Source organism: Mastigoproctus giganteus, chromosome 11 (genome assembly GCF_048544385.1).
Source record: "Mastigoproctus giganteus isolate SK-2022 chromosome 11, ASM4854438v1, whole genome shotgun sequence".
Classification (NCBI taxonomy): domain Eukaryota; kingdom Metazoa; phylum Arthropoda; class Arachnida; order Uropygi; family Thelyphonidae; genus Mastigoproctus; species Mastigoproctus giganteus.
This window is the reverse complement of record NC_143585.1, coordinates 51052335-51066986: the sequence shown is the minus strand read 5'-3', so window position 1 is coordinate 51066986 and position 14652 is coordinate 51052335. Positions and strand designations below refer to the sequence as shown.

Sequence of the window (14652 nt, the reverse complement as noted above, 5' to 3'; positions counted from 1 at the left end):
GAGCACGTGCCCATGTAATTCTCTTTTGTTTCGTATCCCCCTCTTGGGCTCATCCACCAGTTCGCTTCTAATAGGATTAGCCCGAACAGAAGGTCAAGTGTAAAGCTTTTTTTTTGCTCAGAGAATACAAGAAAACTTTGTTTTTACTTCACTTAAGCCGAGGTGATGTCAGCTAGAAAGAAAGGGAGGTGAGCCGGAAGAATGCCGACTCTGAAGATGACAGCTGTTCACTTTATTACATGAAATAAACACTAACGTAGGCTAACTCCATCTACCAATACAAATAAATACCAAGTGCTCAATTCCTCCCATTTTGGAAGAGGCAAGTGCACACCCTTGAACCACAACCACAATTAAATACCCTCTTTCATTCCAGTCCATTCAGCACAATTCTAGGATGATAAGCATACATCATACCGGAACTCATTAGAAATCATTACAAGAAAGTTGAAAGAAAAGGGTATAAGCTTGATACAGTCTGTGAATGTTCAAAATTGTGTCTACTATTAAAATATATATTTTTTATACTCACTAGTGTTGCTAAAATCGTTTTAATTATCAATTGCAAACGGAATTATGAATTTTCTTTTAATAATAGAACAGAATAAACGATAAAATTGAATGTAAAATCCATACTAGTTTTTGCAGGTATCGTATCAAAAGTAGTATGGTGTCTTTAAAATAACCTACTTATCTGCCCTGCATTGACTGTGAACAAAGAGGATTAATTATAAGTAGTACAATAAATTCTTCAAAATTCGGCACCTTGGGTTGTTTAGAGATGCCGGATTTTAGAGATGTGTAATTAGTTTTTGAGCTATTTAGCGAGTTCATTTCAATCAATATTAAGCAAAAACAACCGAATTTATTTATATTTGTAAACATTTATAATAACTGTCTTATCCTTCTAGCTGTTTTTGAGGGTAGCAGGATTTAAAACTGCTTCGATAATGCAATGGTCTTAGTTCTCACAGCAGAAGAAACTTGCCTTTGCAACGAGTTGCCATAGGATTGTAGTGCTTTTAACATAGTTATATTACATAAAAAGATTTCCATTTGTTGTCACTTAAGACGACCTCTGCTATCTAATAAAGGACCAGTTAATTCTGAAAAAAAGAAAAACAAGCTGTCATAACAGTCTCATTTTTTAAACAAATGGCCAATTCACCTTTTGGAGAGGCCATTTGTAAGTAGTGCAATACTAGGGCAACTCATTGCAATGGTAAGTTTGATATGTTGTACGAGGAGTAATCATTTACTGAGCAGACTCTTGTGTGCGCATGCCAGTACTTGTCAAGCTAGCGTTGCGTGAAGAGGGTTTTTTTTAGATGCGTGTCACTGAGGATCATTTTGAATCAAGTATCATGTTGAATATACAGATTGAGCAGTGATATGAGACTCGTTATTGTGTCAGACGGGGCTTAAATGCATCGAAAACAGTTAAAGAGATAGATGAATGAAGCGTATGGCAATGAGTGTCTTGGTAGGACGGCTATATTCCAAATTGAAGTGGTTTCTCCATCAAGACAATTCCAGGCATCTTCCACATCCCCCTTATTCACCGGAGTTAGCCCCGTGTGATTTCTTCCTGTTTCCAGGACTGAAGAAAGCACTGAAAGGCAAGCGCTTCGCGTCCGACACAACGATGATTGCATAGCCACAACGGAAGCACTTCGTGGTCTTTCTGAAGAAAAATGTCTTGCATGGGGTCGACGGTGGTGAAGTGTGTAAAATTCAAGGGAGAGTAATTCGAGAAGGAAAAATCCATAGAAGATTCAGATGATGATAATTAAGATAAGATCTTGCACCAGTCCGTGAATTAAATGATCACCCTCGTAAGAATGGTATTTTAGAAAAAGAGAATAACAGAATGCCATCCTTTTTTTTTTGTGGATTCTTAAAGACAAATGCGATCATTTATAAGAGTGTCGATATCCGGATTGTAAGACGATGGTGCACCTCTGCTTCGTGATTCTCGAATTTTTCCTTCCACTAAGGTACACTCCCATCCCATCATTGTAAACTGTTAATTCTTTTGGATATAGCGGTCTTAGTCCTGCCTTGAAAATATAATGTAAATCTTTGGTTTTGAAAGGAATATATAGAGAAATAAAAATGAGTAAAATCCCCATTTAATCAATTAGAGAAAAAACATTATTAATAAACGAGCTGAAACAATTATATTTATCAATAATTATTGTAATTTTTTATTTATTTTATTTATAACGATATTATTATTGAGAAAAGCGATATCTATCACTTTTTTTATAAATATCTTAATATTAAACTTTGATTAATTAAATTTTATTAAGTTTGGTTGAATGCAGGATCGTTTTCAGCAAATGAGAAGCTAGAATTTATGGAGTCAATTTAGTTTATGAAAATATCGTTTAAAAGACTCAAAGGGCTCTTGGGATTTGTTGCTGAAAGACGAACAACGTTACAGAGTAGAACTTAATATGATTTAGTAGTTCATAATCCACGTTTCTAAGACAAAAGATCGTGTATTCACCGATTGTTCTCCCTGTTCTGCAAGAAATGAGCCCCGGGAAAGAATGGGTTTGTTATAACAATGGATTGATGTAGCATTTTAGAAGAGAGAGAGAGAGAGAGGGTAGGAAGTATAATAACATTTTCATTTGAATTTATGTAGAAAGTAAGAATAACAAAGGATGGCGTTATTGAAAGCGATCAGAACCCTATATGGATTATAAAAGGGGAGTTGAACAAAAGATTCTATTTTGGACAGTGTATCCACGAATGTCAGGTCTAGTTATTCCCATAGGCTTCTCAAGGCGATGCCAATTGCGAGTTAACAAGGAAACCATAATTATTCAAGTGTCATTCTACTTGATGTTTCAGGAACATCGCAAAATATCCTGTCATCTTTATCTGCATGTTCGGACAACGTGGCACATCATCCGACAATTGGTCATACACTGAACGTGCAATACCAATAGAGTAATTACTTCGGGGACCAAATTGTACAGGAATTTCGATTCTTCATTTCAGTACGTTCGCATGCCTTTAGCATTGTCTAGTCGAACAAACAATCTCCCGTTCCCTTTGTTCGTCGCATATAGAGCCCTTCAACTCAAGGGAATTTCAAAGTTCAATCTCCCCTCTGAAATAGCTATACTGTGGTGCGTCAATAAGCTGTGTACGTATTCGTGCAAACTCTTCAAGCCCTAGAAGAGTTCTCCCAACAAAGAACTCTCTTTTGTCAATTAAGCTATAAGAATGTAGCTTTTGTTATCAATGGATCACGACAAAAATAAATTTCAGACAGTACAAGTGGAGAATTTTCGTTTTGTATTCGTGTCAATTCTCTTCTTTTTCATTGTGCGTGTTGAGGTGTTAGGTTGGGGTATGGGCATCGAAAGGAAATTCCCAATGATCCATCTTAGGTTTCAGAACTTTCGTTTTTCGTCAAATTTGCGATCAAGCCAGGAGACGTTTTTTTTTCCCTTTTAATGAACAATAATAATTATAATATGCATAGTACACTATATTACAATATTTATTGACTCCAAATTATTATTATTGAAAGACGCATTTTGAAGAGAAAATACGCTTTAAAGGAAGAACAGTTTTAAAGGGATGGAGCATTCCAAAGAGGAGTTTTTCAGTCACAGCGCTTTCGCTTTCTAATAATAGGAAAAAAATGCTAAAATGGATATGAAGTTTAACTATAGTTTCTCCATTTATCTGGCTATGCATATACATTTAATATCCTAATGCTTTTCCGTTAGGGTGGTTGTTACTGTCGAAACCAGTTATTATGGCGACAAATTATACACGGCAAAGAAATGCATGGCAGAAGATGGGCAGACAGATAGTGTATCCATAACGTATTCTGTTTTTCCACGTCATGCATAAAGATCTAATAATTGTTAAATAAAAGTTATTGGAGTCATCCGAGCAGAAAGCATTTTTATATAATCGTATCTAATCGTGCACTGAAGCGAAAAACCTTTCGTGGGTCGAGCACAACCCTAATGCACGTTAATGACCATTTTATAAATTTTAAACTATAGAGTGATGCTGAATAATATTCCAGAAAGTACACCCACTACCTCTTCTACGAAATGGATCCGTTCTGCCAGGTATCAATAGCGTTGGCTGGTAAAATTGCAGTCATTATCAATCCATTGCAGGATGGAAGCCTTCTCAACAATTCATGTTGAGGGAAATGGACCATCATCTGCCACGCTGGTCCAGTGCGGGTTGCCAGATCGACCGTATTTAGCAGTCATGGAACTTGAACCCCGGTCTACTCAAAGAGCGTCTGCTACTGCACTCCCGCTCTTAACCACTCGGCTACGGAGGCCTTCATGGTGGTCTAATAGCGTGGATAGTGTTTTCGTGGTACACATTGGGCCTCCTAATACCATCGGAGCATCATTCAGGTTATCTGTATACTGTTTCCGACCAGGCAACGGCTACACTGCAGCAACAACGGGATCATGGTTGCAGTGTTTTGTTTCCATCTGGGGATGGGTTCTTACAACAGGATAATACTCCATGTCACAAAGGGCAGAGTTGCACAGAACTGGTTCCAGAAAGAGAGTAAATTAGGGGTACTGCACTGGCCTCTTCAGTCACCAGATCTCAATCCAGTCGAGCACCTGTGGGATGAGCTCTTCGGAGAAAAATCTGCAACTGTCTAACTTACAATAAAAACTATGAGAAGCAGTTTAATCAGCATGGACTGAAATCCCTGTAGCATGCTTTCGACACCTCATTGGGTCTGTGTCAAGAATCCAGACTGTTCTGAGGGCAGAAGGGAGCTTAATAAATGCACATAATAAATATCCACTCAGTGTATAAATATATTATTCTGCTTATATAGATATGTTTGTAATAATATCACCTTATCCTACCATAATAGTGGAGCACCTAAGGGTGCGTAGGTTCACCTTTAGCGGCGAACCCTCAAATGGTCGCGTGAATACTCAGTACACCATCCAGGTAAGAGGGACCTTTCACTTGTATGATAAGTCCTTGAGATCTGCACGGGATTTCATATTTTTGAGGGTGACATTTCAAAGATACCTGTCACTGAAGAAGTTGTAAGAAAATACCACGAAACGTTTGACTCCATTATGTACCTATTTCCAAATCGGAAATAAATATAATTAAGCCAACTTAGGTTTGATGCTTTATTATCTTCAAATAAAAGAGTTTAATTACGCACCATGCCGCTCAAGGAATGTTTAATATTAATAATGACATTTCATAATGTATGGTTATTACTATATATATGTGCCAAGAATAGATTTTTTTTATCTATGGATAAAATTACAGAAAAATGGAACGAACTTAGAATTTAACTAGTACGTGGACATGCGTTAAACTACAATTGAAATTTATCACCATCTACTTTACCGTTGAATGCAGAGAGCAATATTTAAAAAAATATTACTTAAGAAACCGTATTAGCAGTCAGTATTTTCCCAGTCCAATTACGATTTAACAAGAACTCTCTTCACTACTTATTTAACCCATAATGACTCGGGGCTGTTCTGACATTAACATTTAAAACGCGTTTTATGCCACTGCAATATCGGAGACCTTTTCGTTCAACATTTAATTTACTCTTCCAAAAACAAGATCCAACTAATTTAAAAAAATACAACAGTGGAGCATTTACGGACAAAATCTCATTTCCTCTAATTTCCAGCAAGCAGATAGCATCTTATTTAACTCGGTTGCCAAATTCCCACTATGATTTGATTATCACTATGATCAGAGAGGGCCCTCATAAATAAAAAAAAAACGCAATTTAGTAACAAAAGCAAACATATGCTATCCTAATCCCGAATGAATAGTCGGAGAATTTCTTACGCAACAAATATTTAAAAACACAAAAGAAAAAAAAGAGAGCAGCTTTGGTGGTTGGGTAGCTTAATTACACGCGAGAAAAATTCGTGAGAGTAGCGATCTTTGGTGACGATAAAGTAATTTATTTTTGACCATTTCTGCAACGCTAGTTAGAAGATCTGCTTTTTATAATACACGCCAGGTGGCGTTGATGTCTCCACTACGTCTTTTCAGGAATTAGCTCAAAAAAGTACCCTTCATTTGCAGAAACTTTGAAGTTGAAGTTAGTTTCGCACTCGACGAATGAATTGGATTTTTTTTTATTTTTTCTGCTTACAAGAAACCAACTTTGAGTCTCCTCATTCTGTAGGAAGCATTGAACAGTCTTAAGTTTGCTTAGGATATCGATCTTCTATTGTGAAGGCACTCCTCCACGAGTTGCCTTAGCATTGCACTACCCAAAATAAAACGTACTCTCCGATGGAGAAGTATATTGTTGTTTTATTTAAAATGTTTGTATTAATTAATAGAAAAAATCTCATTTCTTTTAAACCTTTTTTAATTTATAATTATTTTAATTAAAAAATTTAAATCTTTTTCTAAAAATCTTGCGTCTTATTTTAAGATTATATCATTGCGATTTAACCAAGTTTTTTAAATGATTCAGTTGAAGTAATAAGTTCTTAAATTATTAACATCTTCATCTACTCAGATATGACTTGATTACTATCACAACTGCGATTTAAACACAAACGGGCCATTCGCGTGTAAATTGGAATAATGGTCCCCCATTAGCTCTGTGATAATGGTACGAGGGCCTGTTGTAGGATCCAGATGCATCTGGCCGGGTTAAGCGACTCTAAAGCAAATAGGAAAGGGCACTGACCTTGTTTGTGAATGTAATTTGGTCATAAAATAAAGAAGTAGATAGTAGATAAGGCCCCTAGTTCTGTAATCCTTCATAACAGTGAAAATTCCGCCTTCAATTTACTAATCCCTTTCAGAGCCTTATAAACCTTAATCAGATCTCCTATAAGGTGCCTGGTTGCCCAGCTTTGTAGCCCATTTAATCAAAGCCATTCCTCGTACGGTCGCCCTTTTTCTGATGTCACTATGAGAGTTGCCCGTCTTTAGACCCTTCCAAGAAGCGCAATATAATTTTTTAGACGAGGTCTCCATACTTGAACACAATATTCCAAAGGTGATCTTACAGTTGCCTTATACAGTGGGGTTATGACTTCCCTATCTCTGCAGGATATTGTTCGATAACTCTCCGATAGGACACCATGGACTTTCCTGGCCCGCCTGTTTACATTGCTTAGAAAACTGAATATCTGACCATACAAAAACTCCCAAATCTCTTTCTTTCTCTACTGTTTTTAATTCAACTTCATCAAGTGTATAAGTTATTTTCAGGTTGCTGTTTCCAAAGTATAAGACCGTGCATTTTGTTGCATTAAAATATAGCCACAATTTTTCTGACCATTCTTGAAGCTTCTTCAAGTCATCCTGAGGAGCGCTGCTTGGTAATTGATCATTGACGACTCTCCCAAACTTTACGTCGTCTGCAAATTTTGACATCACGCTCTTTATCTCTTCGTTGATATCGTTTATGAAAATTAGAAACAACAGTGGTCTAAGAACCGATCTTTGGGGAACTCCACTTCTGACGTCACACCAATCTGAAAAGTATCCATTAATCACAACCCATTGCGTTCTACCCTGCAATCCATAATAGAATCTTTTCAGTAATCTCAACATGTTCCAGCTTATATATAGCAACCAAATGCCTTGCTAAAATTCAAATAAACCGTCGAAATTGCTCCCTATATCTAGCTCATGAATAAATGTGTCAAAATAATTTACCAGGTTAGTTAAATTAGTTTTTCCCTTAACAAAATTATGGTCTGTGTAATTCATAATGTCATTTATATCTATGTGATCCTGGACTGCACTCTTAATCATTGCCTCTAAGCTTTTCCCTACTACTGAAGTCAGACTTATCGGTTTGTAGTTTCCGACTTCACTTTCAGAACCGCCTTTACATATTGGTGATATGTTAGCACTTCTCAAATCCAAAGTAATCTCTCTTCAAGACCAAAGATTCTCTCATAATTAAACTCAATGATGCAATACACTCTCTGGCCACCTCCCTCAAATTTATCGGATATATGCCATCAACTCCAAGAGCCTTTCTTGTCTTGGGCTGATAGATTTCAATGGAAAAGTTGTTCTACGTCGTTGGTTCAGTCTAAGAATATTATTGGTGTACTTCTGAAAAGAGCATAAGCCATTTTGAAAAATTAAAAAAAAAAATAATAAAAATATAATAACAAAACGGTTGTAGCATGCTGAGATGAGAAAGAAACTGTCAAAAGCGCGTGTATTTGAAGAGTGAACATTACACACACAGCCACTGTAATTTTTTTCTTCAGACAAAAGCGATTTACTTTCGTTTCAGAAGTACAGCGATGACCTTTTTAGACTAAACCGAAAAAGGAGGCAGAATAGCTTCCCCAATAAGAAAAAAAAAAGTTGATTAGACACAATTTTATATTTAGAAATTCCCATTAAAATTATAAATCGTAAATCTAAACGGTAATACCTAATAAAATTTTAACAAAATATCAAATATTTCAGCCAAAATATCACAAAACGGTCCAGATGACAAGCCTAAACCTGCAAAATTAGTGAGTGACTTTTAATTGACACACCCTGTTTAGATTGAGATAGTTTTGCATCCCCCTCCCATCAACCATTACTTCATATGTTGTGACAGGTAGCTCACAATCTCCATATAAGGGCAGAGCCTCGCACTACAGCATTCAGTAGACCGGGCGAAGAATGGACCAGAGAGTAAATTAACCGAATTTCAACGAGGGATTTGATCACTGGATTCAGATGAGCGAGGTAGAGTTACTCGGGTCTGCCGCCTACGTCTAAAGGGCACATTTTATGTAGTCCCTTAACTTTTGTGAAGAAGCCTCCTGACCGTGGCAGATACATATTGTATATGGATGTGTATCGTATATCCCATGTATAATAAAGATTGTTTTCTTCAGAGGAGGGAGGATCCAACACGCTGTCCAGTCTAGCAGTCTTGCCATAGTAGAGCAATTGACTACGCTTTAAAACATGGTGTTGGCATGACCCATTTCAAAGTGGGCCATGCGTCGGACACTAGACCGTTTAGCTATCTCAGTCGACTGCCCACCAGAATACCCGTGCTGACGTCTTGTCGCAAACGAATGCACCTACAGTAGACACAGGATTATTGCCATTGAGCAATGGGTAACTGGAAAGGGCTTGCCTTGTCCGATGAATCGCTTTTCCAACTGCACCATGCGGATGGACGTATAGTGTACAGTGTTTATTATCAAGCAGCACCGGGGTCCTCCCCAACTGCACCATGCGGATGGACGTATAGTGTACAGTGTTTATTATCAAGCAGCACCGGGGTCCTCCCCAACTGCGCGTAGTATACGTTGTCGCAATAAAACTCTGTTGTAAAGGCAAGAGATAGTGCAGTGCTCGTGGTAGGGGGAAACCTTCCGTTGGTGGAACCTTGGTGATCCCCTGGTGGAACCTTCCGTTGCCCTCCCATCGCCACGAGGAGGTAGGTCGGGTGTAGGTAAAGTGTCTGGCTGGGGGAGAACCCTGAGCGTCGCCTAAGCTTGCCAGGAATGTCCCCCTGAAAAAAATTACTCTCTGCAAGTTTTGTTTTTATTATAAAAGGAGCGCGGAGGTGTGATAATTCGAGTATTGGAGAAAAGGTGGAGAAAGTGGATAATAGGAAAATTTCCACCTGGAAAACGAAAGTTAAAGGGATAGCTCCTCCCCTATGGAAGAAGCCCATCCATGCCGACGGACAGGTGGGTTATCTCCCCCGTATGCTGTTCTCAATGTAATGGTCTGGGACATACCTGGTTGTATCGCTAAGTGACGCAACCAGGTGATAATTAGGTGTTATTAATGCAAAGCTGTCTCAGTATGCATACACGCAATGCCTGATCAAAATAAAATGATTGTTTTAAAAGTATTTTTATATCAAAAAAGGTAATCGTATTTGAGGTCTAACCCCCCCCCCCGCCCTCTCCCGAAATCATTCGTGCAATGCAGTCCTTGGAGATTAGAAGAAATCCGCATTAAACTCCTCCCAGTAAAGCAAATTCAGTTTTTCACGTAGTCCTTGTCTAAGTGAAGCAGTTTACATAAATCTACAAAGGAGAGTTCCTGATATCAATAGCTCACATGTCTCTTTCTTTCTCGCAATTCTCCAGAGAAACAGCGCTGTCTTTTAGGGTCAGTGTGTGTTTAGGGGAAAGCTAAATATCTGACATCTCACACTTAACCAAAAAATCCATCTTCATATACGAATCCTTGTGAGAACTCTCAATCATCTCCATGAAGATAGAGGATGATGGAGAGTCCACGAAGTTCGCATACACTTGTCTTTAAAGACGCTTTTGGGGGACCTTTTGGCAAATGTTATGTCAATAGACGTTTGTCACAATTTGACATATTTTTACAACTATCTGACGCTTGTAGCTTATATGGCTCCTACCTTTACAGGTAGGAGTTATAAATCTTGACGCCGTCAAGAATTTTTTTTATACATAGGGCTTCTTTTAAAACTTGCTTTTTCCTGTTCAAGTGTTCAAAACGTAGGCAAACAATTTTCACTTTTACAAAGTAGCAATTAAAATCTGTTACGTCCCAGTTACCAAACTGAATTCCTGGTGCAAGACCGATACATTGATAAACTTGCAGAAAGGAGCTGAGTACGGTTGATAGTAAATAGCTGTTTACATTGATGGCGAACAGATAATTTGTTGGGCACCGCATGTGTATAGCAGTTGGCTGTTTTATGGTGGCAGAAGCCTTGGAAGAAGTGAGGTGTGTGAACAGATTGAAAATCATTAAAGCTAGTCTTCCGTATAATGTTTTTCCAACCATATTCTAGCAAGCATTAATCGGCTACCCTAAAACACTCTTTGAGGCTTCTACGTCATAATGACTTCCTGATATGTATAAAAAAAAAGTATTTATACTATCTTGATGGGCTGTTTTTAGTCAAATATGTACTTAGTTTATTTACACATCCATGATTAAAAGCGCTATCTCTAGTTTTTTTTTGTTTGCTTTTTTTTCAAATATGGACTCATATTATGCGTGATTTAGCAGACTTTTTTCAAATACTCAGCAACTTGACGTTTTCAGCAATCTCGGTTGAACAAACACGTCTTTTTATCTGTAAATTATTTCCGAAATGAGTCTTTAAGATATTCTAGATAGATGGTGGATATTATATGGCATCAAACATCGAAAGATTTTAGAAGAAGCGTGATTGTTGGCGAATTAAAATAGGTTTCATTAGAACACATTATAAACTAGAGATCAGTAGATTTAAAAATTATCAAAATGATTCCAAAAAACGAATTTCCTCTATCATGAAAAGTGCAATTGGATTAAAACAAATTTTTCAAGTGACGTCATAATGCAACTCAATAAAATATATTACGACCGATAGAAAAAAAATTGAACTTTGTGTTCTTATGGCAACGACAACATTACTTACTCTTAAATAAAATCTAAAAGTACCATCTTATAAATTAAAAAGAGGTGCATTAATAAATTTATCTTTAATGAAGTTTATTTTTTAATTTTAATAAAAAAAATTAAAAAATTAAATTAAAATTTAAGTTTACAAAAGTGTTGTAGAAAAATTAAACTTTTCTTAAGATTTTCTTTTAATTTAAAATCATATTATAATTTTCATTTATGAGAATTTTAATATTTTTCCATTTTGTACTTTTTATTTATTTATTTATGCACAGCATGCATTCTTATATTTGTAATGCACTATGGTTTAAACCATTTCAAATTCTGAACTGTATCAGAACTACTTTCCCTTTTAGTAAACCGTTTAGAAACTTAAAAAAAAAAAAAAAAATTGGATGCTTTTGTGACAGGTTTATCATTAATTCATATTATGCAAACTTACTTTAAAAAGTAAATACAAACTGCAAATATTGCTTTTGGCAACAGAGTGCAGTAACTACAGAAAAAAATATAAGAACGTTTTGACTATGACTTTGGCAAATATATTTTCGTTACTTTAATGCAGGAGTATTCATCTTGCGCATGCTCATAGCGTTCAGTTCAATGATTTACATTCGCAAGCCATAAATATTTTTCGTTACTAAGACGTAATCAGCTCCAAAGTAAGTTCATTATTTACTTTGACAAATCCACAACAATTGCTTCTTTCTGTTCTCTTTCTCCTTAAGTCAGACTCAAATAAAAGTAGCCTTTTCTTTTATAAACGCCTTAAACAAAATCCTAGGCGTCTTTTCCTCACTTAGCCTTTTGTAAACATCATATTACAGCCAGCTTGTTATTCTGTAAGATAATCATCAGCTAACCTTCACCCCATTGGAAAATTTATTCATTTTTTGTGCTCCTCGCTGCAAAGAACCACACGAGATCTTCATTATAATAAGATCTTGCTTCTTTCTCAAAATCCGATCTAGTTTCCAGGCTAAAAAAAGAAGTTGCTAATTAAACATCTAATTAAAATCTAGGGTGTAACAACAACAACCATTGTTACTACGTTCCAACTATACTTTTGTCTTCTCGCGTGCAAAAATAATTTTGATGCGGTCTTCACCATCTATAACATGATACTCCGAGTATTAAAATTCATGAAAAAAACTGAGATCCTTCTAGGGAAAGCTAAAGATATTAATTTTGTTGGAATTCTTTTTCTTTTTTTTGTTACTAAGATTTTATAAGGTTCCAGCATAATCAAGAATATTTAATATTTAAATATTTTTAATAGAAAACTCCCCTTTTTTGTAGGCCTTTCTTTGAAAATTCCTACTAGACTTCTTATTGTGATGTTAATGGAAATTAAGAAAATACCGAAGCGTTATTTCAACTACAAGTCCATGTCGTGGTGTGTAAGTAAACAGTAAGCCCAGTAATAGTTTTTTTTTTTTTACCTGGAGGATGTTTTGTTGTGATAAATGAATTGCATTAATTAGCAATCAGATACGAAGTATATGCTTAGATCCAAGGGAGTAAATGTTGCCCAAAGCTATAATTACATTCTAATTGACCCACAGCTGTTTCTTTCTGATTCTTAAGCGAAACTTAATCAGCTTCCAGATGTTAATATCACAAGCTACATTCAGAAGCTGGGATAACGAAGAGGAAATTCTTAAAGCGATGCTTTTGTCTGAGTAAGAATCACCATTTGTATATTCCACAGGAAGTCTTGAGGGAGAGGATTACTGAAAAGCGCAATCCATTTTTGTATAAAAGGACTGATGTCAGCATGAAAATGTATTGTTATTGGAATAAACTGCATAAATTAAATAAATTGATTTCGCTTTCGTAGAAGAAGCAGTTTCGTAAATTAGTTCAGGTTTTTGTTTTGTTATGTAGAGAAGCTTCATGGAATCGAACTACAACGAGTTATTTAGTTTTTAATTTTGCCTCGGGGGGGGGGGTTAAGGAGAGCGGAATGGGTGCTAAAATTTTTGAATCCCACTACTGAGTTTATTCACTTATTTTAAAATCTATCAGGGTCGAGCCATCCATTCATTCGAGTTGTTTGTTTGTTCGAAGTTATTTCCAGTTTGAGAGAGGGAGAGAGAGAGAGAGAGAGAGAGAGAGAGAGAGAGAGAGAGAGAGAGAGAGAGAGAGAGAGAGAGAGAGAGAGAACATGATATGCTATTAAGATGTTTCTTTCTCTGGTCATGCTGAAATATAGCCTAGAATTCATTATTTATTTTAAAATTTCCAAAATAAGAGAAGAGATTCGAATCCAGAACAGAAATAGTAAACGTACGAAAGCACAGTAGTCATTTTATTGCATGCGCACTCTGTAACTGTGCCTTCAGTCCAATATTTTCTCTATTTTCTTATCTTGTATTCATTTTTCCAACGCACAGAACTCAACTCAGATGAACGTCGTTGCAGTTCATTGAAAGAGAATTTTATTTTGTTTGAATTACAGAGGCAGACAGTCGTGTAATATGATTTTGTTTATGTGTTTTTTTTTTTAAATTTATTATTATTTTTAATAATAATAAATTAAAAATGTTCAAAGTAGTAGAAAACTTGGATTATGACTAATCCAAGCTGGCTAATTCAGTCGAACTCAATTTGTCCTCGTTGGTAGCGCAGTTGGTGTACTCATTGTCTTGCTTGCATCGGTTGAAAAGGTCTGAATTCAAATCCGGTGAATAATGCGAGAAATTTTTATGGGAATTGTTCAGAACATAGCTAAGTTAGCCTCCCGAAAACTCTGAGTTTTCATTCAGCAAACCGATCACAGAACATACGCAATTTACAATTTACAGACATAATATATTCGGCGCAATACAGTCTAAGTTGCTTATGCGCATAAAACCCTACAAAAACAACCAACCAGAGATCTCTGTGTTGAGGTTTCACTGCACGGGACTGCTGGTTGTTTATTAAAACCCACGAAGGGGAACAATAAAAGAGGCTATCAGATCTTTATCTTGAAAATTCCAGTTAAATGACGATTTTACTAAATATTTATTAAAACTCGTCAGTGTCTAGCCATCCACCAATTTTTTTCTATCTTTGCCAGGACAACTTATGAAGCTGTGTCAGTGATATACAGGCTGATAGTAGAGGTAAAGATTGGTTATACTATTGTAAAAAAAACAACAGTTAGGCCGTGTTTTGGGCAATGTATACCAGTTTACATCTCTGGAGAGGGTGTAAGCGTTTTGGGAAGGAGGAAGAGAAGAAAAACGAGATTAGTATAGAGAACAAAGGATTATTTTTACA

General features: G+C 36.3%; 1 protein-coding gene across 2 annotated transcripts in view; it reads left to right on the top strand.

Annotated features, from left to right (window-relative positions):
* Positions 1 to 14652, top strand: part of LOC150078005 (teneurin-m-like) — a 401155-nt gene that overhangs the window by 59127 nt on the left and 327376 nt on the right. The window contains exon 1 of one of the 2 annotated variants that reach the window (XM_090385357.1): positions 12757 to 12781. The exons of the other annotated variant lie outside the window; for it this stretch is intronic. The gene's annotated coding sequence lies outside the window, so the exon portion shown is untranslated. Of the gene's footprint in view, positions 1 to 12756; positions 12782 to 14652 lie in introns of those variants that run through there. 2 annotated transcript variants of the gene reach the window in all.